This window comes from Hippocampus zosterae, chromosome 8, assembly GCF_025434085.1.
Source record: "Hippocampus zosterae strain Florida chromosome 8, ASM2543408v3, whole genome shotgun sequence".
Taxonomy (NCBI): Eukaryota; Metazoa; Chordata; class Actinopteri; order Syngnathiformes; family Syngnathidae; genus Hippocampus; species Hippocampus zosterae.
Window position 1 is genome coordinate 7,669,224 of NC_067458.1, and position 23,883 is coordinate 7,693,106.

Consider the following 23,883-nt stretch of genomic DNA (forward strand, 5'->3'; position numbering starts at 1 on the left):
GGCACAGAATTTCCAAAATCATGAGCCCTGACTGGTGGGATGATACTATTTTGAAACGTACAGCCAATAGTATTGCATGTAATGCAAGTACAGTGTAATGTCACTAGCACTACAAGTGGGCACATTTATGGCCTTACATGTTCACTAGTAAGCGTAAAAATGATCTTACTAGTGAACTAGTGGGCACATTTATGGCCTTGCATGTTCACTCGTAAGCGTCAAAATGATCTTACTAGTGAACTAGTGGGCGTTTTGCGGCTTACATGTCAACTAGTAAGCCTCAAAATGATCTTACTAGTGAACTACTGGCCGTGTTGCGTCTTAAAAGGCAACTAGTAAGCCTCAAAATGACCTTACTAGTGAACTAGTATGCGTTTTGTGGCTTACATGTTCACTAGTAAGCGTCAAAATGACCTTACTAGTGACCTAGTGGGCACATTTATGGCCTTACATGTTCACTAGTAAGCGTCAAAATGATCTTACTAGTGAACTAGTGGGCGTTTTGCGGCTTACATGTCAACTAGTAAGCCTCAAAATGATCTTACTAGTGAACTACCAGGCGTTTTGCGGATTACAGGTCAACTAGTAAGCCTCAAAATGACCTTACGTGTGAACTAGTGGGCGTTTTGTGGCTTACATGTTCACTAGTAAGCGTCAAAATGACCTTACTAGTGAACTAATGAGCGTTTTCTGGCTTACAAGTTCACTAGTAAGCGTCGAAATGATCGTACTAGTGAACTAGGGAGCGTTTTGTGGCTTACATGTTCACTAGTAAGCCTCAAAATGATCTTACTAGTGAACTAGTGGGCGTTTTGTGGCTTACATGTTAACTAGTAAGCCTCAAAAAATCTTACTAGTGAACCAGTGGACACATTTATGGCCTTACATGTTTACTAGTAAGCCTGAAAATGATCTTACTTGTGAACTAGTGAGCGTTTTGTGGCTTACATGGTCACCAGGAAGTGTCGAAATGATCTTACTAGTGAACTAGTGAAAGTTTTGTGGCTTACATGTTCACTAGTGAGCGTTTTGTGGCTTATATGTTCACTAGTAAGCGTCAAAATAACCTTACTAGTGAACTAGTGAGCGTTTTGTGGCTTACATGTTCCCTAGTAAGCGTCAAAATGACCTTACTAGTGAACTAGTGAAAGTTTTGTGGCTTACATGTTCACTAGTAAGCCTCAAAATGATCTTACTGGTGAACTAGTGGGCGTTTTGTTGCTTACATGTCAACTAGTAAGCCTCAAAATGATCTTACTAGTGAACTACTGGGCGTTTTGCGGCTTACATGTCAACTAGTAAGCCTCAAAATGACCTTACGTGTGAACTAGTGGGCGTTTTGTGGCTTACATGTTCACTAGTAAGTGTCAAAATAACCTTACTAGTGAACTAATGAGCGTTTTGTGGCTTACAAGTTCACTAGTAAGCGTCGAAATGACCGTACTAGTGAACTAGTGAGCGTTTTGTGGCTTACATGTTCACTAGTAAGCCTCAAAATGATCTTACTAGTGAACTAGTGGGCGTCTTGTGGCTTACATGTTAACTAGTAAGCGTCAAAATGATCTTACTAGTGAACTAGTGGGCACATTTACGGCCTTACATGTTCACTAGTAAGCGTCAAAATGATCTTACTAGTGAACTAGTGGGCACATTAATGGCCTTACATGTTCACTAGTAAGCGTCAAAATGATCTTACTAGTGAACTAGTGAGCGTTTTGTGGCTTACATGTTCACTAGTAAGCCTCAAAATGATCTTACTAGTGAACTAGTGGGCGTTTTGTGGCTTACATGTTAACTAGTAAGCCTCAAAATGATCTTACTAGTGAACTAGTGGGCGTTTTGTGGCTTACATGTTAACTAGTAAGCCTCAAAAAATCTTACTAGTGAACCAGTGGACACATTTATGGCCTTACATGTTTACTAGTAAGCCTGAAAATGATCTTACTTGTGAACTAGTGAGCGTTTTGTGGCTTACATGGTCACCAGGAAGTGTCGAAATGATCTTACTAGTGAACTAGTGAAAGTTTTGTGGCTTACATGTTCACTAGTGAGCGTTTTGTGGCTTATATGTTCACTAGTAAGCGTCAAAATAACCTTACTAGTGAACTAGTGAGCGTTTTGTGGCTTACATGTTCCCTAGTAAGCGTCAAAATGACCTTACTAGTGAACTAGTGAAAGTTTTGTGGCTTACATGTTCACTAGTAAGCCTCAAAATGATCTTACTAGTGAACTAGTGGGCGTTTTGTTGCTTACATGTCAACTAGTAAGCCTCAAAATGATCTTACTAGTGAACTACTGGGCGTTTTGCGGCTTACATGTCAACTAGTAAGCCTCAAAATGACCTTACGTGTGAACTAGTGGGCGTTTTGTGGCTTACATGTTCACTAGTAAGCGTCAAAATAACCTTACTAGTGAACTAATGAGCGTTTTGTGGCTTACAAGTTCACTAGTAAGCGTCGAAATGACCGTACTAGTGAACTAGTGAGCGTTTTGTGGCTTACATGTTCACTAGTAAGCCTCAAAATGATCTTACTAGTGAACTAGTGGGCGTCTTGTGGCTTACATGTTAACTAGTAAGCGTCAAAATGATCTTACTAGTGAACTAGTGGGCACATTTACGGCCTTACATGTTCACTAGTAAGCGTCAAAATGATCTTACTAGTGAACTACTGGGCACATTAATGGCCTTACATGTTCACTAGTAAGCGTCAAAATGATCTTACTAGTGAACTAGTGAGCGTTTTGTGGCTTACATGTTCACTAGTAAGCCTCAAAATGATCTTACTAGTGAACTAGTGGGCGTTTTGTGGCTTACATGTTAACTAGTAAGCCTCAAAATGATCTTACTAGTGAACTAGTGGGCGTTTTGTGGCTTAAATGTTCACTAGTAAGCCTCAGAATGATCTTACTAGTGAACTAGGGGGCACATTTATGGCCTTACATGTTGACTAGTAAGCGTCAAAATGATCTTACTAGTGAACTAGTGGGCGTTTTGTGGCTTACATGTTCACGAGTAAGCCTCAAAATGACCTTACGTGTGAACTAGTGAGCGTTTTGTGGCTTACATGTTCACTAGTAAGCGTCAAAATGACCTTACTAGTGAACCAGTGGGCGTTTTGTGGCTTACATGTTCACTAGTAAGCGTCAAAATGATCTTACTAGTGAACTAGTGGGCACATTGATGGCCTTACATGTTGACTAGTAAGCGTCAAAATGATCTTACTAGTGAACTAGTGGGCGTTTTGTGGCTTACATGTTCACTACTAAGCGTCAAAATGACCTTACTAGTGAACTGGTGAGCGTTTTGTGGCTTAAATGTTCACTTGTAAGCCTCAGAATGATCTTACTAGTGAACTAGTGGGCACATTTATGGGCTTACATCTTCACTACTAAGCGTCAAATTGATCTTACTCGTGAACTAGTGGGCGTTTTGCGGCTTACATGTCAACTAGTAAGCCTCAAAATGACCTTACTAGTGAACTAGTGAGCGTTTTGTGGCTGACATGTTCACTAGTAAGCGTCAAAATGATCTTACTAGTGAACTAGTGGACCCATTTACGGCCTTACATGTTCACTAGTAAGCGTCAAAATGATAATACTAGTGAACTAGTGGGCACATTAATGGCCTTACATGTTCACTAGTAAGCCTCAAAATAACCTTGCTAGTGAACTAGTGAGCGTTTTGTGGCTTACATGTTCACTAGTAAGCCTCAAAATGACCTTACTAGTGAACTAGTGAGCGTTTTGTGGCTTACATGTTCACTAGTAAGCGTCAAAATAACCTTACTAGTGAACTAGTGAGCGTTTTGTGGCTGATATGTTCACTAGTAAGCGTCAAAATGACCTTACTAGTGAACTAGTGGGCGTTTTGCGGCTTACATGTCAACTAGTAAGCCTCAAAATGATCTTACTAGTGAACTACTGGCCGTTTTGCGGCTTACATGTCAACTAGTAAGCCTCAAAATGACCTTACGAGTTAACTAGTGGGCGTTTTGCGGCTTACATGTCAACTAGTAAGCCTCAAAATGATCTTACTTGTGAACTAGTGAGCGTCAAAATGACCTTACTAGTGAACTAATGAGCGTTTTGTGGCTTACAAGTTCACTAGTAAGCGTCGAAATGACCGTACTATCAGAATCAGAATCAGAATCATCTTTATTGGCCAAGTATGTAGAACACACAAGGAATTTGTCTCCGGTATAACACGCTGCACTAGTATCATCGTAAACAACAAAATCATTGAACCATTTTAGAGTATACCAGTAGTTTTGTAATACCATTTTGTGGTGCAAGAAGAGTGACTATGTCAGTGACTGTTTAAGGAGTTAATGGCTAGAGGGAAGAAGCTGTTTAAGTGTCTACTGGATTTGGTACGCATAGATCTGTAGCGTCTGCCTGAGGGGAGTGGCTGAAAAAGGTGGTGGGCAGGGTGGGGGGGATCCAGGAGGATTTTCCGTGCCCTTGTCTTGATTCTTGCAGTGTGCAAGTCCTCAAGAGTGGGTAGGGCGATGCCAACGATTTTTTCTGCCGTCCTAACTGTCCGTTGAAGTCGGATTTTGTCCTTTTTTGTGGCGGCCCCAAACCAAACCGTGATGGAAGAACACAGGATTGATTCGATGACTGCCGTGTAGAACTGTCGTAGCACCTCCTGTGGCAAGCCATGCTTCCTCAGCAGCCTCAGGAAGTACATTCGCTGCCGGGCCCTTTTCAGGATGGAGATGGTGTTGACTTCCCACTTCATGTCCTGGGAGACTGTGATTCCCAGGAACTTGAAGGTCTCGACGGTTGACACAGGGCAGTTGGATAGTGTGAGGGGCAACTGAGGAGAAGAATGTTTCCTGAAGTCCACGATCATCTCTACAGTCTTGAGCGTGTTCAGCCCGAGGTTGTGTCGGCCGCACCAGAGCTCCAGCTGCTCCACTTGTTGGCGGTACGCAGACTCGTCGCCGTCTTTGATGAGACCGATGACCGTGGTGTCGTCTGCGAACTTTATGAGTTTGACAGCTGGATCTGTTGAGGTGCAATCGTTTGTGTAGAGAGAGAAGAGCAGTGGCGAGAGGACACATCCCAGTGGGGCTCCAGTGCTGGTGGTGCGTATTGATGATGTTGTTGCTCCCAGTCTCACCTGTTGTGTCCGTCCCGTCAGGAAGCTGAGGATCCACTGGCAGATCGCAGGAGACACACCGAGGTGGAGTAGTTTGCGGGTGAGGAGTTCCGGGATGATGGTGTTGAACGCAGAGCTGAAATCCACAAACAGAATCCTTGCGTAGGTCCCTGTGCTGTCGAGGTGCTTGAGGATGTAGTGCAGACCTATGTTGACTGCGTCTTCCACAGACCTGTTTGCCCGGTAGGCAAACTGGAGAGGGTCCAGCAGGGGTCCAGTGACGTTCTTTAGGTGGTTCAGCACAAGGCGTTCAAAGGACTTCATGACCACAGACGTCAGGGCGACAGGCCTATAGTCGTTCAGTTCCGATGTTGCCGATTTCTTGGGAACTGGGATGATGGTAGACTGTTTGAAGCAGGATGGGACCTCACACAGCTCCAGGGATCTGTTGAAGATCTGTGTGAAGACCGGAGCCAGCTGGTCAGCGCAGACTTTCAGGCAGGAGGGGGACACTTTGTTGGGCCCCGGAGCTTTCTTGATCTTTTGCTGCTTGAAGAGCCGTCTCACGTCCTGTTCGTGGATCTGTAGTGGAGAAAAAGAGGGTGGGGGGGTAGGTAGAGTGGTTTCTGGTAGAGGTGGGTGTGTGTGGGAAATGGGGGTGTCCTTTTCAAATCGGCAGAAAAACATGTTTAGTTCATCAGCAAGACCCTTATTGTTCACTGTTTGGGGGGATGGCATTCTATAGTTAGTGATTGCTTTCAGGCCATTCCATACAGATGCAGAGTCGTTAGCAGAGAACTGGTTTTTCAGCCTCTCTGCATAGCTTCTCTTTGCGATGTTAATTTCCTTCGTCAATTGGTTTCGGGCATGTTTGTACAGTGCCCGATCTCCACTTCTAAATGCGGCCTCTTTCTCTTTCCTGAGTTGCCTGAGTTTGGGAGTAAACCATGGCTTGTTATTGTTAAACGAGCGGAAGGACTTCGTTGGTACACACATGTCCTCACAGAAACTGATGTATGATGTTACAGTGTCTGTGTATTCATCCAGTGTGCCCGTTGAAGTTTCAAAGACGCCCCAATCAGTGCAGTCTAAGCATTCTTGTAGAGCTAGCTTTGCTTCATCTGTCCATTTTTTCACAGTCTTAACAACCGGTTTAACACATTTGAGTTTCTGTCTGTATGTAGGTATTAAGTGGATTAAATTGTGGTCAGAAAGACCCAATGCTGCACGGGCGACCGATCGGTATGCATTTTTGATTGTTGTATAGCAGTGGTCTAGAATGTTGCCTTCTCTGGTGAAACAGTCGATGTGCTGCTTATATCTGGGAAGTTCACGGTTAAGATGTGCTCTATTAAAATCGCCCAAAATGATCAGGGGTGACTCTGGGTATTTTAGCTCGAGTTTGTTTACTTGTTCACTTGTTCACTAGTGAACTAGTGAGCGTTTTGTGGCTTACATGTTCACTGGTAAGCCTCAAAATGATCTTACTAGTGAACTAGTGGGCGTTTTGTGGCTTACATGTTAACTAGTAAGCCTCAAAATGATCTTACTAGTGAACTAGTGGGCGTTTTGTGGCTTAAATGTTCACTAGTAAGCGTCAAAATGATCTTACTAGTGAACTAGTGGGCGTTTTGTGGCTTACATGTTCACGAGTAAGCCTCAGAATGATCTTACTAGTGAACTAGTGGGCGTTTTGTGGCTTACATGTTAACGAGTAAGCCTCAAAATGACCTTACGTGTGAACTAGTGAGCGTTTTGTGGCTTACATGTTCACTAGTAAGCGTCAAAATGACCTTACTAGTGAACTAGTGAGCGTTTTGTGGCTTACATGTTCACTAGTAAGCGTCAAAATGATCTTACTAGTGAACTAGTGGGCGTTTTGTGGCTTACATGTTCACGAGTAAGCCTCAAAATGATCTTACTAGTGAACTAGTGGGCATTTTGTGGCTTACATGTTAACTAGTAAGTGTCAAAAAGATCTTACTAGTGAACTAGTGGGCACATTTATGGCCTTACATGTTTACTAGTAAGCGTCAAAATGACCTTACGAGTGAACTAGTGGGCGTTTTGCGGCTTACATGTCAACTAGTAAGCCTCAAAATGATCTTACTTGTGAACTAGTGAGCGTTTTGTGGCTGACATGTTCACTAGTAAGCGTCAAAATGACCTTACTAGTGAACTAGTGAGCGTTTTGTGGCTGACATGTTCACTAGTAAGCGTCAAAATGATCTTACTAGTGAACTAGTGGACACATTTACGGCCTTACATGTTCACTAGTAAGCGTCAAAATGATATTACTAGTGAACTAGTGGGCACATTAATGGCCTTACATGTTCACTAGTAAGCGTCGAAATGATCTTACTAGTGAACTAGTGGGCGTTTTGCGGCTTACATGTCAACTAGTAAGCCTCAAAATGACCTTACTAGTGAACTAGTGGGCGTTTTGTGGCTTACATGTTCACTAGTAAGCCTCAAAATAACCTTGCTAGTGAACTAGTGAGCGTTTTGTGGCTTACATGTTCACTAGTAAGCCTCAAAATGACCTTACTAGTGAACTAGTGAGCGTTTTGTGGCTTACATGTTCACTAGTAAGCGTCAAAATAACCTTACTAGTGAACTAGTGAGCGTTTTGTGGCTGACATGTTCACTAGTAAGCGTCAAAATGACCTTACTAGTGAACTAGTGGGCGTTTTGCGGCTAGACATGTCAACTAGTAAGCCTCAAAATGATCTTACTAGTGAACTACTGGCCGTTTGGCGGCTTACATGTCAACTAGTAAGCCTCAAAATTACCTTACGAGTGAACTAGTGGGCGTTTTGTGGCTTACATGTTCACTAGTAAGCGTCAAAATTACCTTACTAGTGAACTAGTGAAAGTTTTGTGGCTTACATGTTCACTAGTAAGCCTCAAAATGACCTTACGTGTGAACTAGTGGGCGTTTTGTGGCTTACATGTTCACTAGTAAGCTTCAAAATTACCTTACTAGTGAACTAATGAGCGTTTTGTGGCTTACAAGTTCACTCGTAAGATTCGAAATGACCGTACTAGTGAAGTAGTGAGCGTTTTGTGGCTTACATGTTCACTAGTAAGCCTCAAAATGACCTTACTAGTGAACTAGTGGGCGTTTTGTGGCTTACATGTTAACTAGTAAGCCTCAAAAAGATCTTACTAGTGAACTAGTGGGCACATTTATGGCCTTACATGTTCACTAGTAAGCGTCAAAATGACCTTACGAGTGAACTAGTGGGCGTTTTGTGGCTTACATGTTAACGAGTAAGCCTCAAAATGACCTTACGTGTGAACTAGTGAGCGTTTTGTGGCTTACATGTTCACTAGTAAGCGTCAAAATGACCTTACTAGTGAACTAGTGAGCGTTTTGTGGCTTACATGTTCACTAGTAAGTGTCAAAATGATCTTACTAGTGAACTAGTGGGCGTTTTGTGGCTTACATGTTCACGAGTAAGCCTCAAAATGATCTTACTAGTGAACTAGTGGGCGTTTTGTGGCTTACATGTTAACTAGTAAGTGTCAAAAAGATCTTACTAGTGAACTAGTGGGCACATTTATGGCCTTACATGTTTACTAGTAAGCGTCAAAATGACCTTACGAGTGAACTAGTGGGCGTTTTGCGGCTTACATGTCAACTAGTAAGCCTCAAAATGATCTTACTTGTGAACTAGTGAGCGTTTTGTGGCTGACATGTTCACTAGTAAGCGTCAAAATGACCTTACTAGTGAACTAGTGAGCGTTTTGTGGCTGACATGTTCACTAGTAAGCGTCAAAATGATCTTACTAGTGAACTAGTGGACACATTTACGGCCTTACATGTTCACTAGTAAGCGTCAAAATGATATTACTAGTGAACTAGTGGGCACATTAATGGCCTTACATGTTCACTAGTAAGCATCGAAATGATCTTACTAGTGAACTAGTCGGCGTTTTGCGGCTTACATGTCAACTAGTAAGCCTCAAAATGACCTTACTAGTGAACTAGTGGGCGTTTTGTGGCTTACATGTTCACTAGTAAGCCTCAAAATAACCTTGCTAGTGAACTAGTGAGCGTTTTGTGGCTTACATGTTCACTAGTAAGCCTCAAAATGACCTTACTCGTGAACTAGTGAGCGTTTTGTGGCTTACATGTTCACTAGTAAGCGTCAAAATAACCTTACTAGTGAACTAGTGAGCGTTTTGTGGCTGACATGTTCACTAGTAAGCGTCAAAATGACCTTACTAGTGAACTAGTGGGCGTTTTGCGGCTTACATGTCAACTAGTAAGCCTCAAAATGATCTTACTAGTGAACTACTGGCCGTTTGGCGGCTTACATGTCAACTAGTAAGCCTCAAAATTACCTTACGAGTGAACTAGTGGGCGTTTTGTGGCTTACATGTTCACTAGTAAGCGTCAAAATTACCTTACTAGTGAACTAGTGAAAGTTTTGTGGCTTACATGTTCACTAGTAAGCCTCAAAATGACCTTACGTGTGAACTAGTGGGCGTTTTGTGGCTTACATGTTCACTAGTAAGCTTCAAAATTACCTTACTAGTGAACTAATGAGCGTTTTGTGGCTTACAAGTTCACTAGTAAGATTCGAAATGACCGTACTAGTGAACTAGTGAGCGTTTTGTGGCTTACATGTTCACTAGTAAGCCTCAAAATGACCTTACTAGTGAACTAGTGGGCGTTTTGTGGCTTACATGTTAACTAGTAAGCCTCAAAAAGATCTTACTAGTGAACTAGTGGGCACATTTATGGCCTTACATGTTCACTAGTAAGCGTCAAAATGACCTTACGAGTGAACTAGTGGGCGTTTTGCGGCTTACATGTCAACTAGTAAGCCTGAAAATGATCTTACTTGTGAACTAGTGAGCGTTTTGTGGCTTACATGTTCACTAGTAAGCGTCAAAATGACCTTACTAGTGAACTAGTGAGCGTTTTGTGGCTTACATGTTCACTAGTAAGCCTCAAAATGATCTTACTAGTGAACTAGTGGGCGTTTTGTGGCTTACATGTTCACTAGTAAGCCTCAAAATGATCTTACTAGTGAAATAGTGGGCGTTTTGTGGCTTACATGTTCACTAGTAAGCCTCAAAATGATCTTACTAGTGAACTAGTGGGCACATTTATGGCCTTACATGCTCACTAGTAAGCCTCAAAATGATCTTACTAGTGAACTAGTGGGCGTTTTGTGGCTTACATGTTAACTAGTAAGTGTCAAAAAGATCTTACTAGTGAACTAGTGGGCACATTTATGGCCTTACATGTTTACTAGTAAGCGTCAAAATGACCTTACGAGTGAACTAGTGGGCGTTTTGCGGCTTACATGTCAACTAGTAAGCCTCAAAATGATCTTACTTGTGAACTAGTGAGCGTTTTGTGGCTGACATGTTCACTAGTAAGTGTCAAAATGACCTTACTAGTGAACTAGTGAGCGTTTTGTGGCTGACATGTTCACTAGTAAGCGTCAAAATGATCTTACTAGTGAACTAGTGGACACATTTACGGCCTTACATGTTCACTAGTAAGCGTCAAAATGATATTACTAGTGAACTAGTGGGCACATTAATGGCCTTACATGTTCACTAGTAAGCATCGAAATGATCTTACTAGTGAACTAGTCGGCGTTTTGCGGCTTACATGTCAACTAGTAAGCCTCAAAATGACCTTACTAGTGAACTAGTGGGCGTTTTGTGGCTTACATGTTCACTAGTAAGCCTCAAAATAACCTTGCTAGTGAACTAGTGAGCGTTTTGTGGCTTACATGTTCACTAGTAAGCCTCAAAATGACCTTACTCGTGAACTAGTGAGCGTTTTGTGGCTTACATGTTCACTAGTAAGCGTCAAAATGACCTTACTAGTGAACTAGTGAGCGTTTTGTGGCTTACATGTTCACTAGTAAGCCTCAAAATGATCTTACTAGTGAACTAGTGGGCGTTTTGTGGCTTACATGTTCACTAGTAAGCCTCAAAATGATCTTACTAGTGAAATAGTGGGCGTTTTGTGGCTTACATGTTCACTAGTAAGCCTCAAAATGATCTTACTAGTGAACTAGTGGGCACATTTATGGCCTTACATGTTCACTAGTAAGCCTCAAAATGATCTTACTAGTGAACTAGTGGGCGTTTTGTGGCTTACATGTTAACTAGTAAGTGTCAAAAAGATCTTACTAGTGAACTAGTGGGCACATTTATGGCCTTACATGTTTACTAGTAAGCGTCAAAATGACCTTACGAGTGAACTCGTGGGCGTTTTGCGGCTTACATGTCAACTAGTAAGCCTCAAAATGATCTTACTTGTGAACTAGTGAGCGTTTTGTGGCTGACATGTTCACTAGTAAGTGTCAAAATGACCTTACTAGTGAACTAGTGAGCGTTTTGTGGCTGACATGTTCACTAGTAAGCGTCAAAATGATCTTACTAGTGAACTAGTGGACACATTTACGGCCTTACATGTTCACTAGTAAGCGTCAAATGATATTACTAGTGAACTAGTGGGCACATTAATGGCCTTACATGTTCACTAGTAAGCATCGAAATGATCTTACTAGTGAACTAGTCGGCGTTTTGCGGCTTACATGTCAACTAGTAAGCCTCAAAATGACCTTACTAGTGAACTAGTGGGCGTTTTGTGGCTTACATGTTCACTAGTAAGCCTCAAAATAACCTTGCTAGTGAACTAGTGAGCGTTTTGTGGCTTACATGTTCACTAGTAAGCCTCAAAATGACCTTACTCGTGAACTAGTGAGCGTTTTGTGGCTTACATGTTCACTAGTAAGCGTCAAAATAACCTTACTAGTGAACTAGTGAGCGTTTTGTGGCTGACATGTTCACTAGTAAGCGTCAAAATGACCTTACTAGTGAACTAGTGGGCGTTTTGCGGCTTACATGTCAACTAGTAAGCCTCAAAATGATCTTACTAGTGAACTACTGGCCGTTTGGCGGCTTACATGTCAACTAGTAAGCCTCAAAATTACCTTACGAGTGAACTAGTGGGCGTTTTGTGGCTTACATGTTCACTAGTAAGCGTCAAAATTACCTTACTAGTGAACTAGTGAAAGTTTTGTGGCTTACATGTTCACTAGTAAGCCTCAAAATGACCTTACGTGTGAACTAGTGGGCGTTTTGTGGCTTACATGTTCACTAGTAAGCTTCAAAATTACCTTACTAGTGAACTAATGAGCGTTTTGTGGCTTACAAGTTCACTAGTAAGATTCGAAATGACCGTACTAGTGAACTAGTGAGCGTTTTGTGGCTTACATGTTCACTAGTAAGCCTCAAAATGACCTTACTAGTGAACTAGTGGGCGTTTTGTGGCTTACATGTTAACTAGTAAGCCTCAAAAAGATCTTACTAGTGAACTAGTGGGCACATTTATGGCCTTACATGTTCACTAGTAAGCGTCAAAATGACCTTACGAGTGAACTAGTGGGCGTTTTGCGGCTTACATGTCAACTAGTAAGCCTCAAAATGATCTTACTTGTGAACTAGTGAGCGTTTTGTGGCTTACATGTTCACTAGTAAGCGTCAAAATGACCTTACTAGTGAACTAGTGAGCGTTTTGTGGCTTACATGTTCACTAGTAAGCCTCAAAATGATCTTACTAGTGAACTAGTGGGCGTTTTGTGGCTTACATGTTCACTAGTAAGCCTCAAAATGATCTTACTAGTGAACTAGTGGGCGTTTTGTGGCTTACATGTTCACTAGTAAGCCTCAAAATGATCTTACTAGTGAACTAGTGGGCACATTTATGGCCTTACATGTTCACTAGTAAGCGTCAAAATGATCTTACTTGTGAACTAGTGAGCGTTTTGTGGCTTACATGTTCACTAGTAAGCCTCAAAATGATCTTACTAGTGAACTAGTGGGGGTTTTGTGGCTTACATGTTCACTAGTAAGCCTCAAAATGATCCTACTAGTGAACAAGTGGGCACATTTATGGCCTTACATGTTCACTAGTAAGCCTCAAAATGATCTTACGAGTGAACTATTGGGCGTTTTGCGGCTTACATGTCAACTAGTAAGCCTCAAAATGATCTTACTAGTGAACTAGTGGGCTTTTTGTGGCTTACATGTTCACTAGTAAGCCTCAAAATGATCTTACTAGTGAACTAGTGGGCTTTTTGTGGCTTACATGTTCACTAGTAAGCCTCAGAATGATCTTACTAGTGAACTAGTGGGCACATTTATGGCCTTACATGTTGACTAGTAAGCGTCAAAATGATCTTACTAGTGAACTAGTGAGCGTTTTGTGGCTGACATGTTCACTAGTAAGCGTCAAAATGATCTTACTAGTGAACTAGTGGGCACATTAATGGCCTTACATGTTCACTAGTAAGCGTCGAAATGATCTTACTAGTGAACTAGTGGGCGTTTTGTGGCTTACATGTTAACTAGTAAGCCTCAAAAAGATCTTACTAGTGAACTAGTGGGCACATTTATGGCCTTACATGTTTACTAGTAAGCGTCAAAATGATCTTACTAGTGAACTAGTGAGCGTTTTGTGGCTGAGATGTTCACTAGTAAGCGTCAAAATGATCTTACTAGTGAACTAGTGGGCGTTTTGCGGCTTACATGTCAACTAGTAAGCCTCAAAATGATCTTACTAGTGAACTAGTGAGCGTTTTGTAGCTGACATGTTCACTAGTAAGCGTCAAAATGATCTTACTAGTGAACTAGTGGGCGTTTTGTGGCTTACATGTCAACTAGTAAGCCTCGAAATGATCTTACTAGTGAACTAGTGGCTGTTTTGCGGCTTACATGTCAACTAGTAAGCCTCAAAATGACCTTACGAGTGAACTAGTGGGCGTTTTGTGGCTTACATGTTCACTAGTAAGCGTCAAAATGACCTTACTAGTGAACTAGTGAGCGTTTTGTGGCTTACATGTTCACTAGTAAGCGTCAAAATGATCTTACTAGTGAACTAGTGGGCGTTTTGCGGCTTAGATGTCAACTAGTAAGCCTCAAAATGACCTTACGAGTTAACTGGTGGGCGTTTTGCGGCTTACATGTCAACTAGTAAGCCTCAAAATGATCTTACTTGTGAACTAGTGAGCGTTTTGTGGCTTACATGTTCACTAGTATGCGTCAAAATGACCTTACTAGTGAACTAGTGAGCGTTTTGTGGCTGACATGTTCACTAGTAAGCGTCAAAATGATCTTACTAGTGAACTAGTGGACACATTTACGGCCTTACATGTTCACTAGTAAGCGTCAAAATGATCTTACTAGTGAACTAGTGGGCACATTAATGGCCTTACATGTTCACTAGTAAGCGTCGAAATGATCTTACTAGTAAACTAGTGGGCGTTTTGCGGCTTACATGTCAACTAGTACGCCTCGAAATGATCTTACTAGTGAACTAGTGGCTGTTTTGCGGCTTACATGTCAACTAGTAAGCCTCAAAATGACCTTACGAGTGAACTAGTGGGCGTTTTGTGGCTTACATGTTCACTAGTAAGCGTCAAAATGACCTTACTAGTGAACTAGTGAGCGTTTTGTGGCTTACATGTTCACTAGTAAGCGTCAAAATGATCTTACTAGTGAACTAGTGGGCGTTTTGCGGCTTAGATGTCAACTAGTAAGCCTCAAAATGACCTTACGAGTTAACTGGTGGGCGTTTTGCGGCTTACATGTCAACTAGTAAGCCTCAAAATGATCTTACTTGTGAACTAGTGAGCGTTTTGTGGCTTACATGTTCACTAGTATGCGTCAAAATGACCTTACTAGTGAACTAGTGAGCGTTTTGTGGCTGACATGTTCACTAGTAAGCGTCAAAATGATCTTACTAGTGAACTAGTGGACACATTTACGGCCTTACATGTTCACTAGTAAGCGTCAAAATGATCTTACTAGTGAACTAGTGGGCACATTAATGGCCTTACATGTTCACTAGTAAGCGTCGAAATGATCTTACTAGTAAACTAGTGGGCGTTTTGCGGCTTACATGTCAACTAGTACGCCTCAAAATGATCTTACGAGTGAACTACTGGCCGTTTTGCGGCTTACATGTCAACTAGTAAGCCTCGAAATGACCTTACTAGTGAACTAGTGGGCGTGTTGTGGCTTACATGTTCACTAGTAAGCCTCAAAATGACCTTACTAGTGAACTAGTGAGCGTTTTGTGGCTTACATGTTGACTAGTAAGCCTCAAAATGACCTTACTAGTGAACTAGTGAGCGTTTTGTGGCTTACATGTTCACTAGTAAGCATCAAAATAACCTTACTAGTGAACTAGTGAGCGTTTTGTGGCTTACATGTTCACTAGTAAGCGTCAAAATGACCTTACTAGTGAACTAGTGAAAGTTTTGTGGCTTACATGTTCACTAGTAAGCCTCAAAATGATCTTACTAGTGAACTAGTGGGCGTTTTGTTGCTTACATGTCAACTAGTAAGCCTCAAAATGATCTTACTAGTGAACTACTGGGCGTTTTGTGGCTTACATGTCAACTAGTAAGCCTCAAAATGATCTTACTAGTGAACTACTGGCCGTTTTGCGGCTTACATGTCAACTAGTAAGCCTCAAAATGACCTTACGAGTGAACTACTGGCCGTTTTGCGGCTTACATGTCAACTAGTAAGCCTCAAAATGACCTTACGAGTGAACTAGTGGGCGTTTTGTGGCTTACATGTTCACCAGTAAGCGTCGAAATGATCTTACTAGTGAACTAGTGGGCGTTTTGCGGCTTACATGTCAACTAGTAAGCCTCAAAATGACCTTACGAGTGAACTAGTGGGCGTTTTGTGGCTTACATGTTCACCAGTAAGCGTCGAAATGATCTTACTAGTGAACTAGTGGGCGTTTTGCGGCTTACATGTCAACTAGTAAGCCTCAAAATGACCTTACGAGTGAACTAGTGAGCGTTTTGTGGCTTACATGTTCACTAGTAAGCGTCAGAATAACCTTACTAGTGAACTAGTGAGCGTTTTGTGGCTTACATGTTCCCTAGTAAGCGTCAAAATGACCTTACTAGTGAACTAGTGAAAGTTTTGTGGCTTACATGTTCACTAGTAAGCCTCAAAATGATCTTACTAGTGAACTCGTGGGCGTTTTGTTGCTTACATGTCAACTAGTAAGCCTCAAAATGACCTTACGTGTGAACTAGTGGGCGTTCTGTGGCTTACATGTTCACTAGTAAGCGTCAAAATGACCTTACTAGTGAACTAATGAGCGTTTTGTGGCTTACAAGTTCACTAGTAAGCGTCGAAATGACCGTACTAGTGAACTAGTGAGCGTTTTGTGGCTTACATGTTCACTAGTAAGCCTCAAAATGATCTTACTAGTGAACTAGTGGGCGTTTTGTGGCTTACATGTTAACTAGTAAGCGTCAAAATGATCTTACTAGTGAACTAGTGGGCACATTTACGGCCTTACATTTTCACTAGTAAGCGTCAAAATGATCTTACTAGTGAACTAGTGGGCACATTAATGGCCTTACATGTTCACTAGTAAGCGTCGAAATGATCTTACTAGTGAACTAGTGGGCGTTTTGCGGCTTACATGTCAACTAGTAAGCCTCAAAATGACCTTACGAGTTAACTAGTGGGCGTTTTGCGGCTTACATGTCAACTAGTAAGCCTCAAAATGATCTTACTTGTGAACTAGTGAGCGTTTTGTGGCTTACATGTTCACTAGTAAGCGTCAAAATGACCTTACTAGTGAACTAGTGAGCGTTTTGTGGCTGACATGTTCACTAGTAAGCGTCAAAATGACCTTACTAGTGAACTAGTGAGCGTTTTGTGGCTGACATGTTCACTAGTAAGCGTCAAAATGATCTTACTAGTGAACTAGTGGGCACATTTACGGCCTTACATGTTCAATAGTAAGCGTCAAAATGATCTTACTAGTGAACTAGTGGGCACATTAATGGCCTTACATGTTCACTAGTAAGCGTCGAAATGATCTTACTAGTGAACTAGTGGGCGTTTTGCGGCTTACATGTCAACTAGTAAGCCTCAAAATGATCTTACTAGTGAACTAGTGGGCGTTTTGCGGTTTACATGTCAACGAGTAAGCCTCAAAATAATCTTACTTGTGAACTAGTGAGCGTTTTGTGGCTTACATGTTCACTAGTAAGCGTCAAAATGACCTTACTAGTGAACGAGTGAGCGTTTTGTGGCTGACATGTTCACTAGTAAGCGTCAAAATGACCTTACTAGTGAACTAGTGAGCGTTTTGTGGCTGACATGTTCACTAGTAAGCGTCAAAATGATCTTACTAGTGAACTAGTGGACACATTTACGGCCTTACATGTTCACTAGTAAGCGTCAAAATGATCTTACTAGTGAACTAGTGGGCACATTAATGGCCTTACACGTTCACTAGTAAGCGTCGAAATGATCTTACTAGTAAACTAGTGGGCGTTTTTCGGCTTACATGTCAACTAGTAAGTCTCAAAATGATCTTACGAGTGAACTACTGGCCGTTTTGTGGCTTACATGTCAACTAGTAAGCCTCGAAATGACCTTACTAGTGAACTAGTGGGCGTTTTGTGGCTTACATGTTAACTAGTAAGCCTCAAAATGACCTTACTAGTGAACTAGTGAGCGTTTTGTGGCTTACATGTTGACTAGTAAGCCTCAAAATGACCTTACTAGTGAACTAGTGAGCGTTTTGTGGCTTACATGTTCACTAGTAAGAGTCAAAATAACCTTACTAGTGAACTAGTGAGCGTTTTGTGGCTTACATGTTCACTAGTAAGCGTCAAAATGACCTTACTAGTGAACTAGTGAAAGTTTTGTGGCTTACATGTTCACTAGTAAGCCTCAAAATGATCTTACTAGTGAACTAGTGGGCGTTTAGTTGCTTACATGTCAACTAGTAAGCCTCAAAATGATCTTACTAGTGAACTACTGGGCGTTTTGCGGCTTACATGTCAACTAGTAAGCCTCAAAATGATCTTACTAGTGAACTACTGGCCGTTTTGCGGCTTACATGTCAACTAGTAAGCCTCAAAATGACCTTACGAGTGAACTACTGGCCGTTTTGCGGCTTACATGTCAACTAGTAAGCCTCAAAATGACCTTACGAGTGAACTAGTGGGCGTTTTGTGGCTTACATGTTCACCAGCAAGCGTCGAAATGATCTTACTAGTGAACTAGTGGGCGTTTTGCGGCTTACATGTCAACTAGTAAGCCTCAAAATGACCTTACGAGTGAACTAGTGAGCGTTTTGTGGCTTACATGTTCACTAGTAAGCGTCAGAATAACCTTACTAGTGAACTAGTGAGCGTTTTGTGCCTTACATGTTCCCTAGTAAGCGTTAAAATGACCTTACTAGTGAACTAGTGAAAGTTTTGTGGCTTACATGTTCACTAGTCAGCCTCAAAATGATCTTACTAGTGAACTAGTGGGCGTTTTGTTGCTTACATGTCAACTAGTAAGCCTCAAAATGATCTTACTAGTGAACTACTGGGCGTTTTGCATCGAACATGTCAACTAGTAAGCCTCAAAATGACCTTACGTGTGAACTAGTGGGCGTTTTGTGGCTTACATGTTCACTAGTAAGCGTCAAAATGACCTTACTAGTGAACTAATGTGCGTTTTGTGGCTTACAAGTTCACTAGTAAGCGTCGAAATGACCGTACTAGTGAACTAGTGAGCGTTTTGTGGCTTACATGTTCACTAGTAAGCCTCAAAATGATCTTACTAGTGAACTAGTGGGCGTTTTGTGGCTTACATGTTAACTAGTAAGCGTCAAAATGATCTTACTAGTGAACTACTGGGCGTTTTGCATCTTACATGTCAACTAGTAAGCGTCAAAATGATCTTACTAGTGAACTAGTGGGCACATTAATGGCCTTACATGTTCACTAGTAAGCGTCGAAATGATCTTACTAGTGAACTAGTGGGCGTTTTGCGGCTTAGATGTCAACTAGTAAGCCTCAAAATGACCTTACGAGTTAACTAGTGGGCGTTTTGCGGCTTACATGTCAACTAGTAAGCCTCAAAATGATCTTACTTGTGAACTAGTGAGCGTTTTGTGGCTTACATGTTCACTAGTAAGCGTCAAAATGACCTTACTAGTGAACTAGTGAGCGTTTTGTGGCTGACATGTTCACTAGTAACCGTCAAAATGACCTTACTAGTGAATTAGTGAGCGTTTTGTGGCTGACATGTTCACTAGTAAGCGTCAAAATGATCTTACTAGTGAACTAGTGGGCACATTTACGGCCTTACATGTTCACTAGTAAGCGTCAAAATGATCTTACTAGTGAACTAGTGGGCACATTAATGGCCTTACATGTTCACTAGTAAGCGTCGAAATGATCTTACTAGTGAACTAGTGGGCGTTTTGCGGCTTACATGTCAACTAGTAAGCCTCAAAATGATCTTACTAGTGAACTACTGGCCGTTTTGCGGCTTACATGTCAACTAGTAAGCCTCAAAATGACCTTACGAGTGAACTAGTGGGCATTTTGTGGCTTACATGTTCACAAGTAAGCGTCAAAATAACCTTACTAGTGAACTAGTGAGCGTTTTGTGGCTTACATGTTCACTAGTAAGCGTCAAAATGACCTTACTAGTGAACTAGTGAAAGTTTTGTAGCTTACATGTTCACTAGTAAGCCTCAAAATGATCTTACTAGTGAACTAGTGGGCGTTTTGTTGCTTACATGTCAACTAGTAAGCCTCAAAATGATCTTACTAGTGCACTACTGGGCGTTTTGCGGCTTACATGTCAACTAGTAAGCCTCAAAATGATCTTACTAGTGAACTACTGGCCGTTTTGCGGCTTACATGTCAACTAGTAAGCCTCAAAATCATCTTACGAGTGAACTACTGGCCGTTTTGCGGCTTACATGTCAACTAGTAAGCCTCGAAATGACCTTACTAGTGAACTAGTGGGCGTTTTGTGCCTTACTTGTTAACTAGTAAGCCTCAAAATGACCTTACTAGTGAACTAGTGAGCTTTTTGTGGCTTACATGTTCACTAGTAAGAGTCAAAATAACCTTACTAGTGAACTAGTGGGCGTTTTGTGCCTTACTTGATAACTAGTAAGCCTCAAAATGACCTTACTAGTGAACTAGTGAGCGTTTTGTGGCTTACATGTTGACTAGTAAGCCTCAAAATGACCTTACTAGTGAACTAGTGAGCTTTTTGTGGCTTACATGTTCACTAGTAAGAGTCAAAATAACCTTACTAGTGAACTAGTGAGCGTTTTGTGGCTTACATGTTCACTAGTAAGCGTCAAAATGACCTTACTAGTGAACTAGTGAAAGTTTTGTAGCTTACATGTTCACTAGTAAGCCTCAAAATGATCTTACTAGTGAACTAGTGGGCGTTTTGTTGCTTACATGTCAACTAGTAAGCCTCAAAATGATCTTACTAGTGCACTACTGGGCGTTTTGCGGCTTACATGTCAACTAGTAAGCCTCAAAATGATCTTACTAGTGAACTACTGGCCGTTTTGCGGCTTACATGTCAACTAGTAAGCCTCAAAATCATCTTACGAGTGAACTACTGGCCGTTTTGCGGCTTACATGTCAACTAGTAAGCCTCGAAATGACCTTACTAGTGAACTAGTGGGCGTTTTGTGCCTTACTTGTTAACTAGTAAGCCTCAAAATGACCTTACTAGTGAACTAGTGAGCTTTTTGTGGCTTACATGTTCACTAGTAAGAGTCAAAATAACCTTACTAGTGAACTAGTGGGCGTTTTGTTTCTTACTTGTTAACTAGTAAGCCTCAAAATGACCTTACTAGTGAACTAGTGAGCGTTTTGTGGCTTACATGTTGACTAGTAAGCCTCAAAATGACCTTACTAGTGAACTAGTGAGCTTTTTGTGGCTTACATGTTCACTAGTAAGAGTCAAAATAACCTTACTAGTGAACTAGTGAGCGTTTTGTGGCTTACATGTTCACTAGTAAGCGTCAAAATGACCTTACTAGTGAACTAGTGAAGGTTTTGTGGCTTACATGTTCACTAGTAAGCCTCAAAATGATCTTACTAGTGAACTAGTGGGCGTTTTGTTGCTTACATGTCAACTAGTAAGCCTCAAAATGATCTTACTAGTGAACTACTGGGCGTTTTGCGGCTTACATGTCAACTAGTAAGCCTCAAAATGATCTTACTAGTGAACTACTGGCCGTTTTGCGGCTTACATGTCAACTAGTAAGCCTCAAAATGACCTTACGAGTGAACTACTGGCCGTTTTGCGGCTTACATGTCAACTAGTAAGCCTCAAAATGACCTTACGAGTGAACTAGTGGGCGTTTTGTGGCTTACATGTTCACTAGTAAGCCTCAAAATGATCTTACTAGTGAACTAGTGGGCGTTTTGTGGCTTACATGTTAACTAGTAAGCGTCAAAATGATATTACTAGTGAACTAGTGGGCACATTTACGGCCTTACATGTTCACTAGTAAGCGCCAAAATGATCTTACTAGTGAACTAGTGGGCGTTTTGCGGCTTACATGTCAACTAGTAAGCCTCAAAATGACCTTACGAGTTAACTAGTGGGCGTTTTGCGGCTTACATGTCAACTAGTAAGCCTCAAAATGATCTTACTTGTGAACTAGTGAGCGTTTTGTGGCTTACATGTTCACTAGTAAGCGTCAAAATTACCTTACTAGTGAACTAGTGAGCGTTTTGTGGCTGACATGTTCACTAGTAACCGTCAAAATGACCTTACTAGTGAACTAATGAGCGTTTTGTGGCTGACATGTTCACTAGTAAGCGTCAAAATGATCTTACTAGTGAACTAGTGGGCACATTTACGGCCTTACATGTTCACTAGTAAGCGTCAAAATGATCTTACTAGTGAACTAGTGGGGACATTAATGGCCTTACATGTTCACTAGTAAGCGTCGAAATGATCTTACTAGTAAACTAGTGGGCGTTTTGCGGCTTACATGTCAACTAGTAAGCCTCAAAATGATCTTACTAGTGAACTACTGGCCGTTTTGCGGCTTACATGTCAACTAGTAAGCCTCAAAATGAGCTTACGAGTGAACTAGTGGGCGTTTTGTGGCTTACATGTTCACAAGTAAGCGTCAAAATGACCTTACGAGTGAACTAGTGAGCGTTTTGTGGCTTACATGTTCACTAGTAAGCGTCAAAATGATCTTACTAGTGAACTACTGGCCGTTTTGCGGCTTACATGTCAACTAGTAAGCCTCAAAATGACCTTACGAGTGAACTACTGGCCGTTTGGCGGCTTACATGTCAACTAGTAAGCCTCAAAATGACCTTACGAGTGAACTAGTGGGCGTTTTGTGGCTTACATGTTCACCAGTAAGCGTCGAAATGATCTTACTAGTGAACTAGTGGGCGTTTTGCGGCTTACATGTCAACTAGTAAGCCTCAAAATGATCTTACTAGTGAACTACTGGCCGTTTTGCGGCTTACATGTCAACTAATAAGCCTCAAAATGACCTTACGAGTGAACTACTGGCCGTTTTGCGGCTTACATGTCAACTAGTAAGCCTCAAAATGACCTTACTAGTGAACTAGTGAGCGTTTTGTGGCTTACATGTTCACTAGTAAGCGTCAAAATGACCTTACTAGTGAACTAGTGAAGGTTTTGTGGCTTACATGTTCACTAGTAAGCCTCAAAATGATCTTACTAGTGAACTAGTGGGCGTTTTGTTGCTTACATGTCAACTAGTAAGCCTCAAAATGATCTTACTAGTGAACTAATTGGCGTTTTGCGGCTTACATGTTCACTAGTAAGCGTCAAAATGACCTTACTAGTGAACTAATGAGCGTTTTGTGGCTTACAAGTTCACTAGTAAGCATCGAAATGACCGTACTAGTGAACTAGTGAGCGTTTTGTGGCTGACATGTTCACTAGTAAGCGTCAAAATGACCTTACGAGTGAACTAGTAAGCGTCAAAATGACCTTACGAGTGAACTAGTGGGCGTTTTGTGGCTTACATGTTCACTAGTAAGCCTCAAAATGACCTTACGAGTGAACTAGTGAGCGTTTTGTGGCTTACATGTTCACTAGTAAGCGTCAAAATGATCTTACTAGTGAACTACTGGCCGTTTTGCGGCTTACATGTCAACTAGTAAGCCTCAAAATGAGCTTACGAGTGAACTAGTGGGCGTTTTGTGGCTTACATGTTCACAAGTAAGCGTCAAAATGACCTTACGAGTGAACTAGTGAGCGTTTTGTGGCTTACATGTTCACTAGTAAGCGTCAAAATGATCTTACTAGTGAACTACTGGCCGTTTTGCGGCTTACATGTCAACTAGTAAGCCTCAAAATGACCTTACGAGTGAACTACTGGCCGTTTGGCGGCTTACATGTCAACTAGTAAGCCTCAAAATGACCTTACGAGTGAACTAGTGGGCGTTTTGTGGCTTACATGTTCACCAGTAAGCGTCGAAATGATCTTACTAGTGAACTAGTGGCCGTTTTGCGGCTTATATGTCAACTAGTAAGCCTCAAAATGATCTTACTAGTGAACTACTGGCCGTTTTGCGGCTTACATGTCAACTAATAAGCCTCAAAATGACCTTACGAGTGAACTACTGGCCGTTTTGCGGCTTACATGTCAACTAGTAAGCCTCAAAATGACCTTACTAGTGAACTAGTGAGCGTTTTGTGGCTTACATGTTCACTAGTAAGCGTCAAAATGACCTTACTAGTGAACTAGTGAAGGTTTTGTGGCTTACATGTTCACTAGTAAGCCTCAAAATGATCTTACTAGTGAACTAGTGGGCGTTTTGTTGCTTTATGTCAACTAGTAAGCCTCAAAATGATCTTACTAGTGAACTAGTGGGCGTTTTGTGGCTTACATGTTAACCAGTAAGCCTCAAAAAGATCTTACTAGTGAATTA